This window comes from Diadema antillarum, unplaced genomic scaffold (genome assembly GCF_040938485.1).
Source record: "Diadema antillarum isolate AM-2024a unplaced genomic scaffold, OU_Dant_1.0 seq00000586_RagTag, whole genome shotgun sequence".
Taxonomy (NCBI): domain Eukaryota; kingdom Metazoa; phylum Echinodermata; class Echinoidea; order Diadematoida; family Diadematidae; genus Diadema; species Diadema antillarum.
The window spans coordinates 1,353,483-1,372,124 of record NW_027271520.1 but is presented as its reverse complement, the minus strand read 5'-3'; the positions used below and the strand labels follow the sequence as shown (position 1 = coordinate 1,372,124).

At 38.4% G+C, this 18,642-nt stretch overlaps 1 protein-coding gene across 1 annotated transcript in view; it reads left to right on the top strand.

The window, feature by feature from the left end:
- Window positions 1-18,642, top strand: part of LOC139735617 (uncharacterized) — a 60,038-nt gene that overhangs the window by 5,813 nt on the left and 35,583 nt on the right. The window lies entirely within an intron of this gene.

The window sequence follows — 18,642 nt, the reverse complement described above, 5'->3', positions numbered from 1 at the left end:
GCATCATGATGTGAAAATTGGTCCAGCTACACTGTACATTCTTGTGTATCTTGTGAGTGTGTTGTGTGTGTAACTCGTTGTGATTTACCCAGAGTGACATATGTGCGAACAGCAGGCTGAAGACGAATTGTATCAAATCCCATAATGCAACTCGCTAGCACTCCGGTGTTCAGGGGCATGCTCCGGTCATCGTTTAGGCAAGGGCAGTATAGAGATTCAAAGCATTTAATTTGCAGCTGAGTGATTTGAATTTGCCATGCGCGAACGGGAGCGAATAGAGTAGATCTCGTTTTTGCATTGGTACAGCAGAAAAACCGATCTAACTCCTAAGTGTGAATGGGCCTTGAGAGAGATCAAACAGACAGAGTAATATCTGAAGTGTCATTTCGAGCGGATATAAATCGAGGAAGTGGCAGAATTGAAGTTTCTTGTCATTTCATGAAATAGCGAAGTCTGTTTTAACCACTTTAAATGCAAATTAGATTAGAAGTGACACTGTCATCATCTCACTACTAATCTCGTTGATCATTAAAGAGATGAAAATGTTTGTGGAAGTCATGTTTATGACCTGGAATCTAGCAACCTACAACCCTTTCACTCAGGACTCTCAAAGTCTCCATTTGCTAAGTTTATTAAAATCACAAGATCTTAGTATGATGTGAGAGATTATTCTGTCTTTACTCCAGTTCAAAAAGGAAAGTTTTGTCTGTTTTATTGACTGTAAGAAACAAAAGTAACAACAGTAAATGTGAACAGTCAAAGCTTTCTTATTGCACATGAAGATGGATTTGTATTATAACCAATAGCTTGTCAATCAAAAGGGAAAGTCTTAAGAACAGAACACTTGCGAGATGAAGCCTTTATCACTATTTAATTTGCATACAGGTATAATTGTTGGGGATGACACTACGTGTATTTTGCTATTTGTACTGTCAAAACAAGTGAAACTTTGAAATTCAGTACCACTTTTCTTTAAAGTACATTGTATAATACAGTAAGTTTACGTTACCATTCTGTTCATATGATGCCTTTTTTTTTTTGTATTTCACTCTGATGATCATAATACTAATTGGCAAGTAGATGTACAAAATTGTAGATAGTGGGGTTCATGGGATTTCCATTTGATGTACACTATGTAGCGCAAGTCTTTACAAGGTTTCACTCCAGACTAATTCATCTGACCATGATGATGACGATGATAAGTGCCAATTAAAAGATTAGGGAGTGAGCAGTTTCTGGCTTCTTTCTTTTTTTTTTTTTTTTTTTTTTTTTTGTCGGAAGCCATATCTCTGCACAGCAAAGAACTAAAAATGAATAAACAACGACATCATAATTAACAAAATGCGTGTAATTGCCAAAAGAGGGAAAAAATATTGTCAAAACATGCAGTGTGGTTCACAGACAGTGTTTGAAGAAAATTGATAATACATTGTAGTAAAGCAGAAACAAATGAAGTGCTGTGGGTTGAACACTTGTGAAAATGTGTGGATTAACAGATGAAAATATTTGAACAAAAACAACTGACAGAATATCTCCATACGTAATCCTAGCACTGTCATTTTATCATAATTGGACAGTTTTGACACTGAGTGATAATTAAAAAGTGATTAGGAAGTATTGAGGGGTCGTTTAGAAATCGAGGAATAGTGTGAGGTACTAGTAATTTGAAAAAAAAAAGATTTCAGTGACACCTTTTTGCCATATAAAGCAGCCAAAGAGGTCTGTAATGTGGTTCCATGACATTTGCTCCTGTGGCTATTGCTCCTGTGGCTATTGCTCCCGTGAAATATCTACACGCGATTAAAGCCAAGCATAAATTCTACTCACAAACATAACAGATTACCCCAACCCTAATCCTAATCCTCACATCAAGCTAAACCTATACCACTATCACAACCCTAACCCTAACCCTAATCCATTATGAACCACTCTGAATGGACATGGTTCTTTGGTTCCATGACATTTGCTACTCTTATAATTGCTCCCATGAAATATCCCCTGCATGCTATTAAGCCAAACATAAATTCTACCCACAAACATAACCCTAACCCTGATCCTAATCCTTACATCAAACTGAACCTCCTGTAAAACCCTATCACAACCCTAACACTGTCCCTAAAAATCCTTGGTGAAAATAAGACCGTAGCAATTGTCGCAGGAACAAATGTTGTGTCATCCTGTATTGCAAGGCAAGCTCAAAAGGCAACAGTGATTGTGCAAAACTGAGGAGCTCAATTCTCTCAAGCAGATAAGCCATAGAACTTGCTACTTGAAAGTACTGTTTCACACCGTACTCAAACTGACATCGTTAAATAGAGTAAAATCTGGGGGGTGTTTCATCAATGTTTGTCAGCGCTGACAATTTCACAAAATCCTTGGTTTTGATTGGCTGAGATGCTCTGGTCACTGACTGTTACTATGGTGATTCAAGTTGTCAGCGCTGACAAACGTTGATGAAACACCCCCCTGATCAAAAGGAAGTTAAATCATTGTTTTATCAAAATGAAACCAAAATGAGTAAAAAACAAAGCAGTTCAAAAGTTTTCCCATGTTTTCCCAATACAGTGATATTAGTGGCAGTCACATATATATTGGCAGTGGTGATTATAACTAATAATGTTAGTATTTCCCATTGAACTGTTGTGTGACTCTGCATCATAAAACCAACCAAAAAGTGGCCAGACATGGATTTTTAGTTAAGATTCTGAAAGAGCAGACTCAGCTTAAAAATGATGTGTAACTTAATTTAAATGGACTCCCCTATTTCTATCTAAATACTGGAAAGAAAGCACACATTCTGGAAAAGTGTGAGCTGAGAAAAGAGGCTCTGAAGTACAGGGTGTATTCAAGCGCTTTTATCTTTTATTACCAAGCCGCGTGTAGCTGTGCGACGAAAGGGACAAAACACAGGATGTAAACCACTGGAACAACAACAATGAAGGTATTATCAGATTAAGCTGAAATTGAGCTTGTTCTTTCAATACATTCTGTCCATGATTAATGCCAACTTTCAAAGCAGTAGCGTTATCCTTTCAAAAGCTATTAGACTTGAAAGTGAAAAGTGTGTAAAGGATTTCAAGAAATGAAAAGAACCCTCTATACCTGATCATTCTACTCTCCCCCCCCCCCAAAAAAAAAAAAGGGTTGTGGAAAAACTGGTGAAAACACACTTTCCCATTCATTTCATGATCCCAAACTAAAGAATAATGTAGAAGAAGGATAGCTCTTTCAGAAAATATGAAAAATTCAAGATTGACTCGGTTGACCCATTTTACTTTTTGGAGTCCTCATGTAAAATCAAGGGGTGCAACTTATTGTTGGTTTTGAGATGCACGGTCACTTATACAAACCCTCGCTAAATGTCCCTTCTTTGACATGACTTACGAAATCAATGAGAGGAAGATGTACTCTTCTCGTCAAATTATTGTCATGTGAAAAAAAAACATCAACAATGACTTTTAAAGGGATGGTGTAGTTTTGGTGTAGATGAGGGATTCAGATTTTAACTTTTTGGGGGGATGATTAGAAACAAAACCTAGAGAATGTGAAATGTGAAAAAGCATACAATTCTATTTGATGAAAATTGGTTTTGATATGGCTGAGATATCCAAAAACAAAGTAAAACAAAGTGGTCATAAGAAAAAGTCTTTCTCATCTTTTATTAGAACCTCTTTGTTTTTGGATATCTCAGCCATTTCAAAGCTGATTTTCAGAGAATAAGCTCTGAATTCCTTTAAGAATTGTATGCTCTTTAATATTTCATAAATAGTTTCTCCATTATCTCATTTGCTCCATTGCCCGGAGCAAGTGAAAATCAAATTCAGACAAGTGTTTTGGAACAATGAGGAAAAAAAAAGCTTGCAAGCCCGAATTAGGCAAGCAAAAAGTTGGGAAGCCACTTTTTTCTTGTTTTTTTTTTTACTTCCCCCTACAAGCACATTAAATCATCCATGAGGCCTAAAGATAATGACTGTTTAGTTAAATGCAATACACTATGAATTCATTTCATAAACTTTCCGACACTTGCGTACAAAAGCCCCAATGCAATGCAATGCAATACCAACACTCAATCGAACCAAGATTGCTACTCCAGTGTGTTTTATAAAGCATGAGAATCAACGTGTGCTGTTTATTCAAATTATTATCTTATTAAACCCTAGACTTACAAGTGAATTTTTTTATTATTTTCTCTCTTTTTTTTTTTTTTTTTTGCTTTCTTTTTGGGCAAGTGAAATTCATGTTCAGGCAAGTGTTCTGCAACAATTTAAAAAGCTACCTGCCCAACCTGGCAAGTGATAAAAGAAAGTTATGTAGCACCGTATCATTATTTTTTTTTTTTAAATGATAAATGAAATACCGCACCAAACCTCATAAATTTGGTTTTGGGGAACTGCTTGAGTTAATAAAATGCATTGTTCGTGTGGGTGGACAGGATTAGACTTCTCACTGCGCGATCAAGATAGTGAACTTCCCTAGTCGTCTGGAGGCAGGCCCTCTCCAAGGCTGTCTGCAGTGCTTCATAGGATCAAACTCGATTCCCTGCACTGCAAATCAATTTGTACATTTGTGAAAACAACAATTGCAAGAAGCAACAGCAGCAGCAGCAGCAGGAACAGATATTACCAAACCTCACGAAAGATGGCAGTTTCTTGTACGATATCGATAAACCATGAGCTCTGTGTCACAGAATTCCCCCAGCGCCCTGATTCAGCCAGCGCGCACGCCAAGACGGAAAGAGCAGCGCTGCCCAATCACCTCGTTGGCAGCGTCCGCGGCTGCGATGAGATTTTAGTTCAGAAATGTGTATAACGACGAACGCTTATTATGCCGCTTTCTCGTTTTTTGTTTTGCTTTTTGTTTTTGCCAGAAGCTTCTCCAGGAAGAATTGACTTTAAGCCCAATCACAGCGGGATTAGCGCTGCCGAAGAAGAAGCAGAAAAAAAAAAGCCTGCGCTTCCTTCCTGCTCCTGGGATATTTCTGTTCGCGGGATCACGCAATGGCTGTTACCGACGCTGCTAATTTGTTCATGGGAAAAGGGAGAAGAGAGAAAGCGAAGGTGGGGCGGGGGGGGGGGGGGGAAGAAGGGAGGATAGACTGATAGCTATGTGGTTAGGCTAAAGAGCTAATAGATCTCTTAAGCTTGTTTTTTTTTTTTATCATTTCTTCTTTCCACACACTTCCTGCAGAGGATGGCAATTAATCCAGTTTCTTCTTGGTTCGCATCCGACTCGCATTTTGACACTGCGAGTGCGTCACCGCTGCCGGAGGGGACACGGTGTGAGTCGAGAGAGGGGGGAAAGTACCTGTGTATCTGGTGGATCTTGTCAAAGCGCAGGCTGAGAAAAGAGAAGTAATGGGTCACCAAAAAAAAAAAGACAGAGCAACAAACAACCAGGGGGATTAAGACACTTATATATCTCACTTGTCATCACCATACACATGTACGATTCCCCCAAGATACATACTTGATGTCTTGTTTTGTGCCTCGTTCTGTGTGACAGAGAGAGAGCTATCTTTTCTTCTTTTTTTTCCGGTCAGTAACACGTTGGATTTGTGAGGGTGCACAGGAATGCGGGCTTCAAGGTCGCACGAATAAGAACAGGAAACGGTGTTTGTCATCCGAAATGTAGACGATGAACTTGCCATTGGCATACATAATACCCTGATTACATTTAGGCATCAAGTTTGTACCTCTTTCACTCTTTCTCTTTCTCTTTGGGAGAATAGTTCTAAGGATGACTCTTCTTTATAATTACATTGTATAAAAAAAATCCCCCGGGAGATGTACACCGTGTTTTGACAGGAAATTATGCATCACCATCTTCTGTCTTTCGCCCGAGCATTCCTACAGAATGGAAGAATATTTGCGATGATAGACATGGATTCATTACGGAGGAAGAACCTTGTTGCATTCCCGGTAGTATAGTTACAAGCCTGCAGCTTCTAGTGGTACTGTAAAACACAATATTTTCGTGGCATGAAATTTTCGCGAATCGGAGCCGATGGTCTTCTTCGCAGCATGAAATTTTCGCGAGTTGCCTCTATTTGAAAACATTCAGTGCGTAATGTGTAGACAAAAACCTTCATGTGCATTTTCATTTCGCGAATCTTGGCTCCCGTGAAATTCGCGAAATTAAAATGCACACGAACATTCCTTGATTTACAGTATATGAATAGATGAGTGATTTTCAAGTATTGGTGAATTGAAGTGTGACATACACAGTGACACGACAATTGCCCTTTGTGACAATTGCTCTGGTTTTATTTTCTCCAGGGACTTTAGGGCTAGGGTTATAGGGTTGTGATCTAGAGTTTTAGGTTCAGTTTGATGAGAGGATTAGAATTAGGGTTATGGTTATGTTTGTGAGTAGAATTTATGTTTGGCTTAGCGTGCAGATATTTTATGGGAGCAATTGTTTGTTTAATATGTTTATTTGTTTCTTTTGGGGGAGGGGTATGCAGAAAAAAAGTACATTGTATTGCCAGATGAGTGTGTAAGAAACATGGAGCTTTAAACTTATTTTCTTGCATAGCATGACCAGCAAGAGCATTAGTGACCTTCTGCACCTTATACTGCATGGTGAGCATGTTGGGGGGGGGGGGGGGGAAGGGAATGAAGGGTTGTATTTACGCCTTCCTCCTGTGCTTTATTAGGCCACATCTTGAATAATTTATTGAAGATCCGTATATCAAACACAAGTCCTTGTTGTTTTGTTTTATCTGCCACTTAGTTTGTATAAAGGGCTGTATAAAGGGTATATATTGCTTAAAATGCCGTAAGGCTGACTCAGACTTACACATCATACAAATTAGTGTCATTTTGAAAAGTAGGAAAATTTACAGAATTACAGAATTTACAAAGCTAGATAGTGTATCATGTGTCTTTTTAGAAAATGTCTGAAAGAAATACTCTTGGAATCTTGCTGTTTTGCTACAGTATGTATAGGCCTATTGTTTCTGTCTTTCTCTCTAGGGGGGCAAGGTCTCTCGCATTTCTTTTTCACTTCATCTTCCATAGAATATATGAAATATATTCCCGCTATGTTTGAAGTGATATGATGGAGCAGTATAGCATATAAGCCCATCAAAGACTTTAGCGCGATTATTGTTGTGGAGGGGGAGGGGGTGAAGGGAGAGTGTGTCGCAACATACATCTCAAGTTGAACTGTATCGTCACCATCCTGAATTAGCTCTCCCGACCATTGTTGCCAGGTCTCGCGCGAGCATTGTCGGGGTCTTTTTGGAGAGGGGCTGGTGGGTCTCCAATCCTCTTATGGAACTCATCGTGTGAATCTCCTTAGCAGTCATCTCGCCAATAATCCGCTCCCAAAACGCAGACCTATTCTCTCTCTCTCCCCCACCCCCTCCTCCTCCTCTTCCTCCTCCTCCTCTCTTCTCTCTCTCTCTTTCTTTCCTGTTTCTCAGGTGAGTGTACATCTTGTACCAGGTGTCTCCTCAACCACTCCCATTCTTTGCATCATTGCCCGTCAAGATATTTTGCCGCTTGTTATTGTTTCAAATATCTTTGTTCGCATGGCGATGAAATATGTATTGTGACTATTAAAGACACTGTGGTCATCATCTTTCCCATATGTGTGAAACACCTTTCAATACCCACTATCAAAACGCGTTTGGTAAAGGCCTTTTATCATATTTCTCAAGTTGTGTTTATCATCTCTACTATGAGTTGAGAGGACAGCCTTGTCTCTGCACGGATCCATTGCGCAGTTTGACCCGAGGAGCGGCGATGAGTAGTTGGCAGTGGTTGGCGTGGGCAGGTCCGAGCTATAAACATGTTTCAAAACAACTTTACGTTTATCATCTCCACAAAGATGCCATTTTGACTCACACACTTTTGCGTTCACACTTTTTGACACCTTTCAGAAAAGCATGTTCTAACCCCATAAAATCAAAACAGCTTCGCGTTTTATATCAACTGTCCATACAATATCTCTGTGAAAGTAGTTTGGAAGCCATAATTCTACACCAGGGCCCCATTTCACAAAAAAGTTGCTATGATACATATGTAGCAACTCTTGCTGAAAAGGCAGTTGTTATGGCAACGACAAGAATCCAGCCTCCTGACTGGCTGTTGCCATGGGAAATTGCTATTCTAGCAAGAGTTGCTGTCCTAACGTCTTCTATGAAACAGGGCCCAGAAGTGACTTGAGAAATGCTCCTAGAGACAGTGGAAGCAAGAGAATGCTCATTTCAAGCTATCCCAAAATGCATTATGAGTGACTTTGTTACTCCCCAATAAATACTTTAACCCAGGGAATCCCGGAATACACATTTCTTCGATTAGATGCTATGTCCACATCATTTTATCATAATATCTGTAATAACTTGTTAGTGTTTTGCAAGGTACTGTAAACATCAATATTTTCGTGTGATTAATTTTTTGCACTGAGTAGCTCAAAAATATATTTGCACGTGTTTGAATTCGTGTTGTGCAATTATCAACCTGCTCAAAATGTGCAGAGAAGATTGTGAAACATATTTTCGCGGGTTTTAGAATTTGGGCCCGCCAAAAGTAGCGTGAAATACATGGAAATTAATGTACCACGAAAATTTCAGCATTTACAGTAGATAGAAAAAAAAAATCTGTCAGATTTGAACCCTCTGTTGTTTATATAATAATTGTCAATATTGAATACGGTACCTTATTTTCCAAAGCATCTTCATTCCTCACTTTAAGTGTGTCATAAATTTGTAGCACATTTTGGAAGGTGAAAATTTCTGTTTGTTTCTCAAATGGTCATATTTTGTTTAAATTTCCAGTATTTTTTGTTTTCTGATTGAGTGATAATGACCAGCACCGCCTAATCTTTCTCCATTGTAGGATATGCAGTACTCTCCGCTTAATTGGGTACCCCTTAATCGGGCAAGAAATGCTCTGCTAGGCACTACCCGATTAAGTGAAGACTATTGTACAATGAAATACCGAGTTGCCAATTTGATGAGGGCAAATACGCAAGGATCTGAGGGGATCATGACACATTGATGAATGACAGATATATATCTCATCCCTCTAGTAGTGAATGTTTGAAAAGGGAACGATACCCAGATATATTATATGGATTGAGTGCATACAGCTGGGGAACACCAAAGTAAAGTCTGAGGAAAATCAGGCAATCCGTTGAAAAGTTATGAATGTTTATAGTTTTGGTGCTGCTAGAGGTAGATGAGAAGACTAGAACAGTTTTTGATGTCACTGCCTGATAACGATGTAAAGAGACTATAAAGAGGATTCAACATATTTTCTTTTCTTTTTTTTAATCGTAGTGAAAGAGCACTTGACCTCTTTCAGGAAACAGGGGGCATTATACTCTTAACATACTTGTACTGTACATGTCAGTAACAGTTCGAGGGAATATGTATTTTTCATTAGATAAAAAAAAGAATTTAATTTTGCAGAATTCCCATTTTAGAGTAAGATAACAAATCTTCTTCAAGTTTTAGCTATCCCTGTCTTAGTCCCCTCCCCCTGAAAAGAAAAAGAAAATGCTGAAAACCACAAACCGGTGTACCACCAAAAAACAGGATCCAATATCTTACAAAACAACTGAGTAAGTAAAAGCTTTGTCTTTATACTTGCTCAGCACACTGCTTTTTTAGAGATTTCCATGTCTTAAATCTGTCTTCTGTGTGTAGCCATCGATCGGTACGCCTTCTGAGAACATTTGATTGCCACTATTATCGCTTCAGTGGAATTTAACACTGTACAAGTACACTTGCTGGCAGTTTAATGCATGATGCCATTACAGGATGTTTACTTTTCCCCCAAATCTATTAAGATTCACTGAGACTCCAGGGGAATTAATATTTGTGTTGATTTTAAGGGGAGTTATAGGACAGTTAAAAGTTTTTGATTTAAGAGATTTAAAATTTTTGATCAAAATCAGATAAAATTAAGGAAGCTTGGACATTTTGAAGTCTCTCTGATTTTCACAAAACACTTCTTGAACAGTCAATATTAATATGGAAATGATTGAGTTCATGATGTCATCACCTCACAACGGGCCGTATACTTTATACGCCATATACAATGTACATGTATTTAGCGAGTCTAAATTTTTGTGAATCAGGACTTCCCGACGATTTTGCAAGTGGTTAAATTCGCGATTGTGGAGTAATGTACTGAACGGAGAAATGTATACGTGTGCGTCATATTCATTTCGGAATCAGAGTCATTATTTTTGCGTGTCTTTAATTTCGTGAATAGCACCTGACTCGCAAAATTCATGAAAATCAAATCCTCACGAAATATTCAGTGTATACAGTAGGCAAAAAAAATCTTGAAATTTCAAGTTTGGCCAGTCTCAAATCCTATATGTCAGACTACTCATTGTTTTGAAGGTATTTACCAGTGAAGGAATGTTTTTTACTCTCATAGCAGAGAAATTAATTTTTGTATGTTTTTTTCTTTGGGGGGATTATAATCATGGGAAAAATGTGAGGTATTGGCATCACCAGCTCCCAAATAGTCATACCAACTGTTTGAGAACTGTTTTGTGGAAATTATGAAACTTGCTAATTTCATAACTTTCCTCATTTTTTATCCAATTTGATCAAATCTTCTGTGTGGTGCTTGTAAAATTTTACTCTTTCTTATCAGACTAACTTGTATAGATCTGGTCTTGACTTCCCCTTTAAGACATGGAAAAGACAGTTCTGATCAAAAAGTTGTTCTCTAAGTAAAGGTTACCAAACCTACCAACTTGTTACTCTCTAAGTAAAGATGTCAAAATAAAAATCACTGTATACATATTGCAGTAACTTGTTTATTTCTATTTCTTCTGATTGTAGGCTTCAGATAGTTACAAAGGTCTCTCAAGAAAAATATACCAAGTTGAGATACAATCAAAAGTGAGGGAAATTTGGTACCAGAGCACAACCGATTTAAGTCAGAACACCATAATGACGTGCTTCTCACAATAGAACAAATTAAAAAAAAGAGTAAATCTTAGAACATTTGAAGAGTTTAAATGCAAAAACTGCTATATCCATTTTAATCAACTTGAAATATTTGAGAATAAATCTTGAATAAAAAACAAAGAAAATATCTAAAATATATGTAGAATTTTTTCAATATTTTCAAAAATATTTTTTGTTATGAAACAACTGCAGTATCATGGAAAAGATTTATCTTTCTCTCTTTGATAATTACCTAACTTTAAAAAATTTGAAAATGGTGTTTGCAAGTGATATTTTTACATTCAAACTCATCTTCATTTGTAGGTGTTTGAAATTCAGACAGATGGTATTTAAGTAAGTTGTAAAACTTTCACACAGATATGTGGAATTTCATGCATTCCCATTAAATTGGCTTAATTTGCCAGTTTTCTCCGGCACATTGTCTGCGACTTTGCGAGGGCAACGTGGTTAGATATCATCCAGAGAGTTCAGACGTGTAGTGTTTATCATTTTGTATGTTTTTTTGTTCTTATTTTCTGTTTGCAGAAGGTTTCGTAATATCTTCTTTTAAGATTCTAGAAAAAAAAACCTTGAAGTCTATATAGCATGCTTTATTGAGATGTTTTTTTGTCTGCTTTATCATGATGTGAATGAAGTCTTTCCCCCTAGGTTTCCATGTCTCTTGGGGAATGTGTGATCGTCTGAATTGATCTGTTTTCTTCTCTCCTCATGTATAACATATGTAATGCCAACCAAAGGTTGTTGGTTTTTTTTGCCAGCGAGTACACCCCATGTTCATCTCAGATAGCAAATACGCTAATTCTGCAGTCATTTTACGAATTGAGTACTTGTTCATTTCTTTCTTTCTTTCTTGTTTTTGCTTCAAATATCACATTATTTCTCTCTCGATGATTTTTTTTTCTTCAGTTTTTTGCTTCTTCTCCATCCTCCTCAACATATATCCTCTAGGGATTGATAATGCGCAGTTGCAGGAGTGTTTAGCCTTTGTTTTGGCGGCCTAATCCGGAATATGAATTTTCAGCCCGAAAAGCAAGGGAGCTACTTGGAGAGGCCGTGAGAGCAAAATATTTATCCTAGATGAGCACTTAATTCTCCCATTTCTTGCCCTTGGCATACGCTGCCCATAGTCAGGTTTACTTCATTTTCCGATGTATTTTCTTGAGGCTGCGGGGGGAGAAATGACGAAGTCAACAATGAGAATTTGCTACTTAGCGCTGGACTTATCTCCCCTGTGGATTCTACTCATTTTTCCTGCCGTACAAGAAATATCGTGTTGCAGAAAAACTTTTTTGAAAAAGTGTATCATTTTGGTAAGAAAGTTATCTTTTCCTTCACTTCAGTCACTTGGAGTTTTTACTCATATATTTTCCCCCTCCCCCTTTCTCCCCCCCCCCCCCCCTTCCTCTTCAATTTGATGTTATTGTGTTTGATAGTTGTCTTGACGTGTAGCTGACAGGTAGGATGACAAAAAAAAAAAAGATGCAAGGGAAAACTGTTGGCACGTAATGGGTGAACAAGGAGCTTCAAACACGGGAGTGAGCAAGCTGCAGAGTGCAGGGGACTAGCAGCTAAGTGCAGGGGGAGGAGAGCTCAGAGACTGGTGTGGAGAGCACATTTACATTTTTTTTCTTCCATATTTTCTTCTTTTCCTTTTTTTTTTTTGGGGGGGGGATGATGTCAGAAAACTCTCCCTCTATCTCTTGCGGAGGGGATGTGGCGTAATGCAGAGACTTAAGTAATTGCCCGCTGATAGCTCATTCATTTGCGGGGCGGATGAGGGGATGAAAGAGCTGGTTGAGACGATTGCGAGATGACATGGGCGCCGATTGATGCTGTTAGGAGAGGCAGACTGGGGTAAGGGGAGGGGGATACTCCCTAGCGTTGGTATCGCTGTGTAGTCAGAACCAACTATCATAAAGTACAGTCTCAGGATCTGCCCCTCTTTAAAGCTCCCTGTCTTATTGTCTCTGTATCCGTCTGTCTCTCTCTATCTCTTTTCGCGTTATCTCTTTTTTCTGCCTCGTCCTCACTTAATGTCTTGTGAGTCTTTTTACTTTCTTCTAACCACGCCCGCGCCTTGCCCCCCCCCCCCCCCCCCCCCCTATGGTCCATGTTTGGGGACTCCGAAACTTGGACGAGGGAGTCCTAATACCTCGCGATCGGCTCTCATCTTTCTCCTATTGGTATCAAGTGGCGGACGGTAAAGAGTAAGTTTTAAGGAAGGATTTCATCCGAAATGGAGACGAGAGGGTGACAAGATTGGGGGGGGGGGGGGGGGGGGGGAGGAGGTGAGTGGAAAACTGCTCGGACGTTGTCTTGTTTTGTCTGTCTGTCTGTCCGTCTCTTCTCTCGTTCTCTCTTTCTTTGCCATCTCTCCATCTCTCCCTCGTTCTCCCAGTATCAGCTGGAGATTGGGGGAAGAATCTCTCTTTGGTTGCCTGGGTTTTCCATTAACAGATTAAGCTTTGAATCCTGTGGGAGCTTAAGAAGCCCATTAGAAAGATTAAGGGCTAAATCCGCGCAGCTTTGGGCAGAAAGAGAGAGGGCCTTTCGGAGAAACAGGAACATACAGACACAGAGAGACAGCGAGAGAGAAAGAGAGAAGGAATGATAGACAGAGAGAGAGAGGAAGAGAGATAGAGAGGAGAATGAGACACAATAAAAGAGTTAGAACATGCTTTTTTGCTTTTTATCTCTAGAAAATAGATGTGTCGTCAAAACGTACATTGATCGCCCAGGGCCATGTAACCAAGAACAATAATTGTCTCTCAATTACACAGCGCAAGTAGATGACATTTAAGTGTGCTGGAGATACAGACTTTGATAGAAAGTGTGATGCATTGATTTCTATGTGGTACCTCCTATGGTACTTCTGGGATGATATCATGTAGTAGAGCATTCACAAGTTTAGCTGCTTTTAAAATGTATGGCACTGTCTTCAGAGCAAGAAGAACAGTTCCTAGTCCTCTGCAGTGCATTTTTATCAAGTCCATTGCAAAGTTTTGTCTGGTTGCGATACTTTTCTGTTGAGCTTTGCAAGGTAGCAAGAACAATAATACCACATGTCAGGTTTTGGTATGTATTTGATGGGGTATTTGATACCCTAGGGTACCAATTTTTGCTTACTTCTTCTATTTTTTATTCTTTCTGTTAGTGTTGTACTGTGGGATACCCCACTAATTTGATGAAAATGATATTTAGTGCTTTATGCAAAAGGATTTTGTGCTATTTTCTCTAATAGTGATTTAAACTCAACAACAGATTCTGAATGGTAACACCAATACTTTGAGTTACTTTTAAAAATGTACAATAAAAATCTATAAATTCCTCTGTAATTATGGATCTTGTGTCTTCCAATGTAAATTGGATTTTAATCCTGACAATAAATCCTGCAATTTAAATATTTTTTTTTCTCTCAAGTTGCTTTGATTTAGGTCGCTTTGATAAGCTAGATCAAAATCAGAGAAGCATTCTGGTAGACCTTTTGTTTGTATGGAACCTCCTGTTTTTGTAATCATACAAATATCACTATCATCATTGTTATTGTCATCAATGACATAATCTTTGTGATTGTTGTTGGAAAATATTTAGGTGGCATCTGGTAGGCCCCTATAGAATATTTCTTTTTCTTGGCATCATAACTTTGTAGATGCTTATAGTTCCTTAGTTTGTATTCTTATATCATTTTATCAAATTGTCATCAATTGTCATCAATCTGTGAAATTTCTGTAAAAATGAAAAATTTCATGCCAGCATTTTTTTCTTACTGTTGTTTTGTTTCTTTCAGCTTCAGTAACAAAGTTCACAAGTGTACTTTTCAAGAAGAGGGGAACAGAAATTCAACTTTCTCACAGGCATATAGTCATCTTCTGTACATAGCTTTATTAGACATACGGATATTTATCACAGTTATGGATCTGTGTGGCATTTTATTTGAGACAGCAGTACAAGACTACCACAGATGGCCAGCAGATATTTGAATGGACACACACATGATCTCTCTGATACATTTCTACTTTTTTTTTCTTTCAATGCCAGCAGTTAATCAAGTATATGCCCCCCCCCCCCCAAAAAAAAAAGGAGAAGAAGAAGAAGAAGAAGAAGAAGAAGAAGAAGAAGAAGAAGAAGAAGAAGAAGAAGAAGAAGAAGAAGCCTGCATCCAGTATAGCATGTTAAAGGTACCATTTACCTTTGGGAGCAGTGATTTAAAGAATGTTCAAGTTATCACATTTGATGCATATGTGTAGGTCAGTTGTATCACAAAACATCCTACCATACAAAAATTTTGCAATAAAGCCTAAAATATTATTAGGAGTTACGCAGTTGTATCACAAAACATCCTACCATACAAAAATTTTGCAATAAAGCCTAAAATATAAAGAGTTATCACTATTTTTTTCCCACTAAACCATAACTGTAGATGGTTTAGTCTAGAAACAATTTTATTGTAACTATTGTTCACATTTTGTATATTTAACAATACTTAACATTGATTATAATGATTAAATTTTTTACATTGGTTGTTTCTGTCCCTACCTCATATTTTAGAACTATTTTGAAGCGCTAAAACTGAGTTTTTATTTCATCTGCAAATGGTAAATAATGCCTTCAACAACAACAAAAATGTTCTACATCTCCGTGTGCACTGTTGCATTAATTCTGACTAAAAATGAACACACCACTTGATTTATTCTTCTTAGCCATGGTATTTTAGGTGAGCCACCTACAACTTTTCTCTTTTTTTTCACAAGGGGTAATTTACACTACATGAGAAAGAGAAACACGTATTGCCTTTTGCTAGAAACCATCTGCTGGTATGACCCAAAAGGAGTCACGACATTTGCTCCTGTGACAATTGCTCCAATCTCATTTTTTCCAAGGACTTAGGGTAGGGTTAGGATTGTGATAGGGTTATAGGTTTAGTTTGATGTGAGGATTAAAGGACAAGTTCACCTTCATAGACATGTGGGTTGAGAGAATGCAGCAATATTATTAGAACACATCAGTGAGAGTTTGAGGAAAATCGGGCAATCCGTTCAAAAGTTATGAATTTTTGAAGTTTCTGCTCAGTCACGGCTGGATGAAAAGACTAAATAAGCTTGTGATGTCACATGAGTACAACGATATAAAGAAAGAATAAAGAAAATTTAACATAATTCCATTTTTCTCGCATAATAAAAGAACACTTGACTTCTCTCTTTCAGAAGGCAGGGGGAATAATATTACCCTTAACATACGCAAGTAGCAAGTCGAAGAAATGTGCACTTTATTCAAAAAGTAAAGTTTTGTGAAATTCTCTTTTTATTTTCCTTATACAGTTGTACGCATGTGACATCATACACTGTAGTAGTCTTCTCTTCCAGCAGTGACTTCGCAAATACTTAAAATATTCATAACTTTTGAATGGATTGTCCGATTTTCCTCAAACTTTCACTGATGTGTTCTACTAATATTGCTGCATTCTCTCAATCCTAATGTATATGAAGGTGGACTTGTCCTTTAAGACTAGGGTTATGTTTGTTGGTAGATTTTATGTTTGGCTTAGCGCGCAGATATTTAATGGGAGCAATTGTCGCAGTGAGAGCAAATGTCATGGAACTGACCCAACAGTATCATATGAAGGGACATTTAAGATTTATTCTTTTTTTTGTCAAATTAAAAATAAAGAATGAGAACAAGAAAGATGTGGTGGATAAAAGTTATGAGAATATACAAATTTGAGACCTTGATTAGATCAAGGAAGATTTGAGTTGGTGTGATAAAGATAGAGTGAGAGATGCAGTCATTTTTGGAGGGTGAGTATTATTTGTCAGTTTATTGAATGCATATATTATAGAGAGAGAGAGAGAGAGGATGTACGAAGAGTTACAATTAGATTGAGGTTTGGGGAAGAAGGATGCAAGAAAAAAAAATATAATGAGAGGGGAGGAAACCATTCTGGGATGGAAGGAGAGGAATGGAGTTTGAGAGAGAGATGGATAGAGGGAGAGAGGGGAGGAGGAGGGAGAGAGAGAGACGGCACGAGGGAGCGAGTCGAGGAAGGAGAGCGGTTTCGGCGAGAGACGATTTCTGCGCGGCGGTGCGCTCTCCATTTTCTACAGCCTAATCCCCACCATGTCTCTCGCAAATCCCGATTAGATCCAATTGAAGTGGCGCAGAGGCAGTATTAGCAGGCCGGAGTGGCCTTGAGGTAGCACTTTCTTGGCTGATGACTTCCCCGCGACCGCGTTCACACTGCTCGCCGCAGTCGTCCTCAAGCGTGCACGATGGGGTCCGCCGATTTCAAACCAGTAACGTGGCATATCAATATCATGCTATAGTCGGAAAAAGAGAATTGTGAAGACTGCTCTTTAAAGTTATTTATGTCTTTGCTGTGGCAGCCAATTTTAGACTGTGACCATCATGGCATTTTGTTCTGTTGCCATTGCATACTTTGTGTTGTCATAGTACATCTTTTCTGTTGTCGAAATAGAAGTGCTAAGTAAGAAGCATTATGCAGTGCTTGCCAAAATGTTTCATTCCTTATCCTCTAACAAACTATCCTCTTCCATCAAGGTTTGCTAAATTGCTCACTCCAAGACATGCAGAGGTCTTCAGGTGTATTGGAGGTGCTGTCCATGTTCCTCTGAAGACCTCTCGTTGCTGTCTTGTTTTAAGCCGTGGCCTCCAAAAATGAGTAATTCCCTATTTAGCTCAATAGGTGCATGGTTTATCTCATGCTGAACGTGCCTCAAAAACTAGGAGATTCTTTGAGAGTCCAGGAGAGAGAGAAAAAAAAAAGCCCTGATTCCTTCAAAGACTTCACATTGCTGTCTTGTTTTAAGCCATGGCTTCTAAGATGCGGGACTTTCCCCATTTTGTCTAATTGATGTGTGGTTTATAAATCTGACGCTTAAACATGCCTCGAAAACTCAGAAGATCCTGCGAGAGATCGGGAAAAGAAAATCCCTGTTTGATATAGCGATAGTTTTTAATATCGACCCATGGGGAAGCTGGAGGGGTGAAAACTTTCTCCCCAAACTTCTTGTCTTGCTCTTTTTTTCTTCTATGTTGTGTACACTTCACCTTCATATCCACCAAGGAAGCATACAAATCATCTTGTCAAGTATTCTTAGGGACTGTTGTAGAATTGTACATGTAAAACATAGACATATTTCTGTGAGGGGGGGGGGGGGAGGGGGAAAGGGGATGGGGATGGGGGAAGTATCCAATGGTTTCCCACAAATGTCCTAGGTCTTTAATTTGAAGGGATGTTTTCACTGGCAAAAAAACCCCCAACAATACACAAACACAAAACAAAAACAAGAATTACATAAAAATAGAAGATAAAGAAGAAAAAGATCCTATAAAAATCCTGGCTTTAGTTCACTGTTGCCAGGCAACTAACAGTAAACCCTGGGAAAGCCCCAAGATGAATATTAGAAAAGAAAAGAAAAACTAAGAGGGGATTTCAAAAGCAAAGCAAATGAAAGCAGCTACAAAGTTCTTCTGGTAGGAAAAATTTGTGGCTTCAATATTTTGTGGTTATTCTCAAGTTGTAAATGCCAGGGGGATTGGCTGTATGATGACGGGCAATAAGCTACCTGTGTATGATCAATTCATATTCACATTAGGATATCTGCACAAAATCAAACATAATATTTACGTATTTTACACGAAAAAACAAATAATTGTAATCTTCTAAAATGTGTCACTGCTTGAAG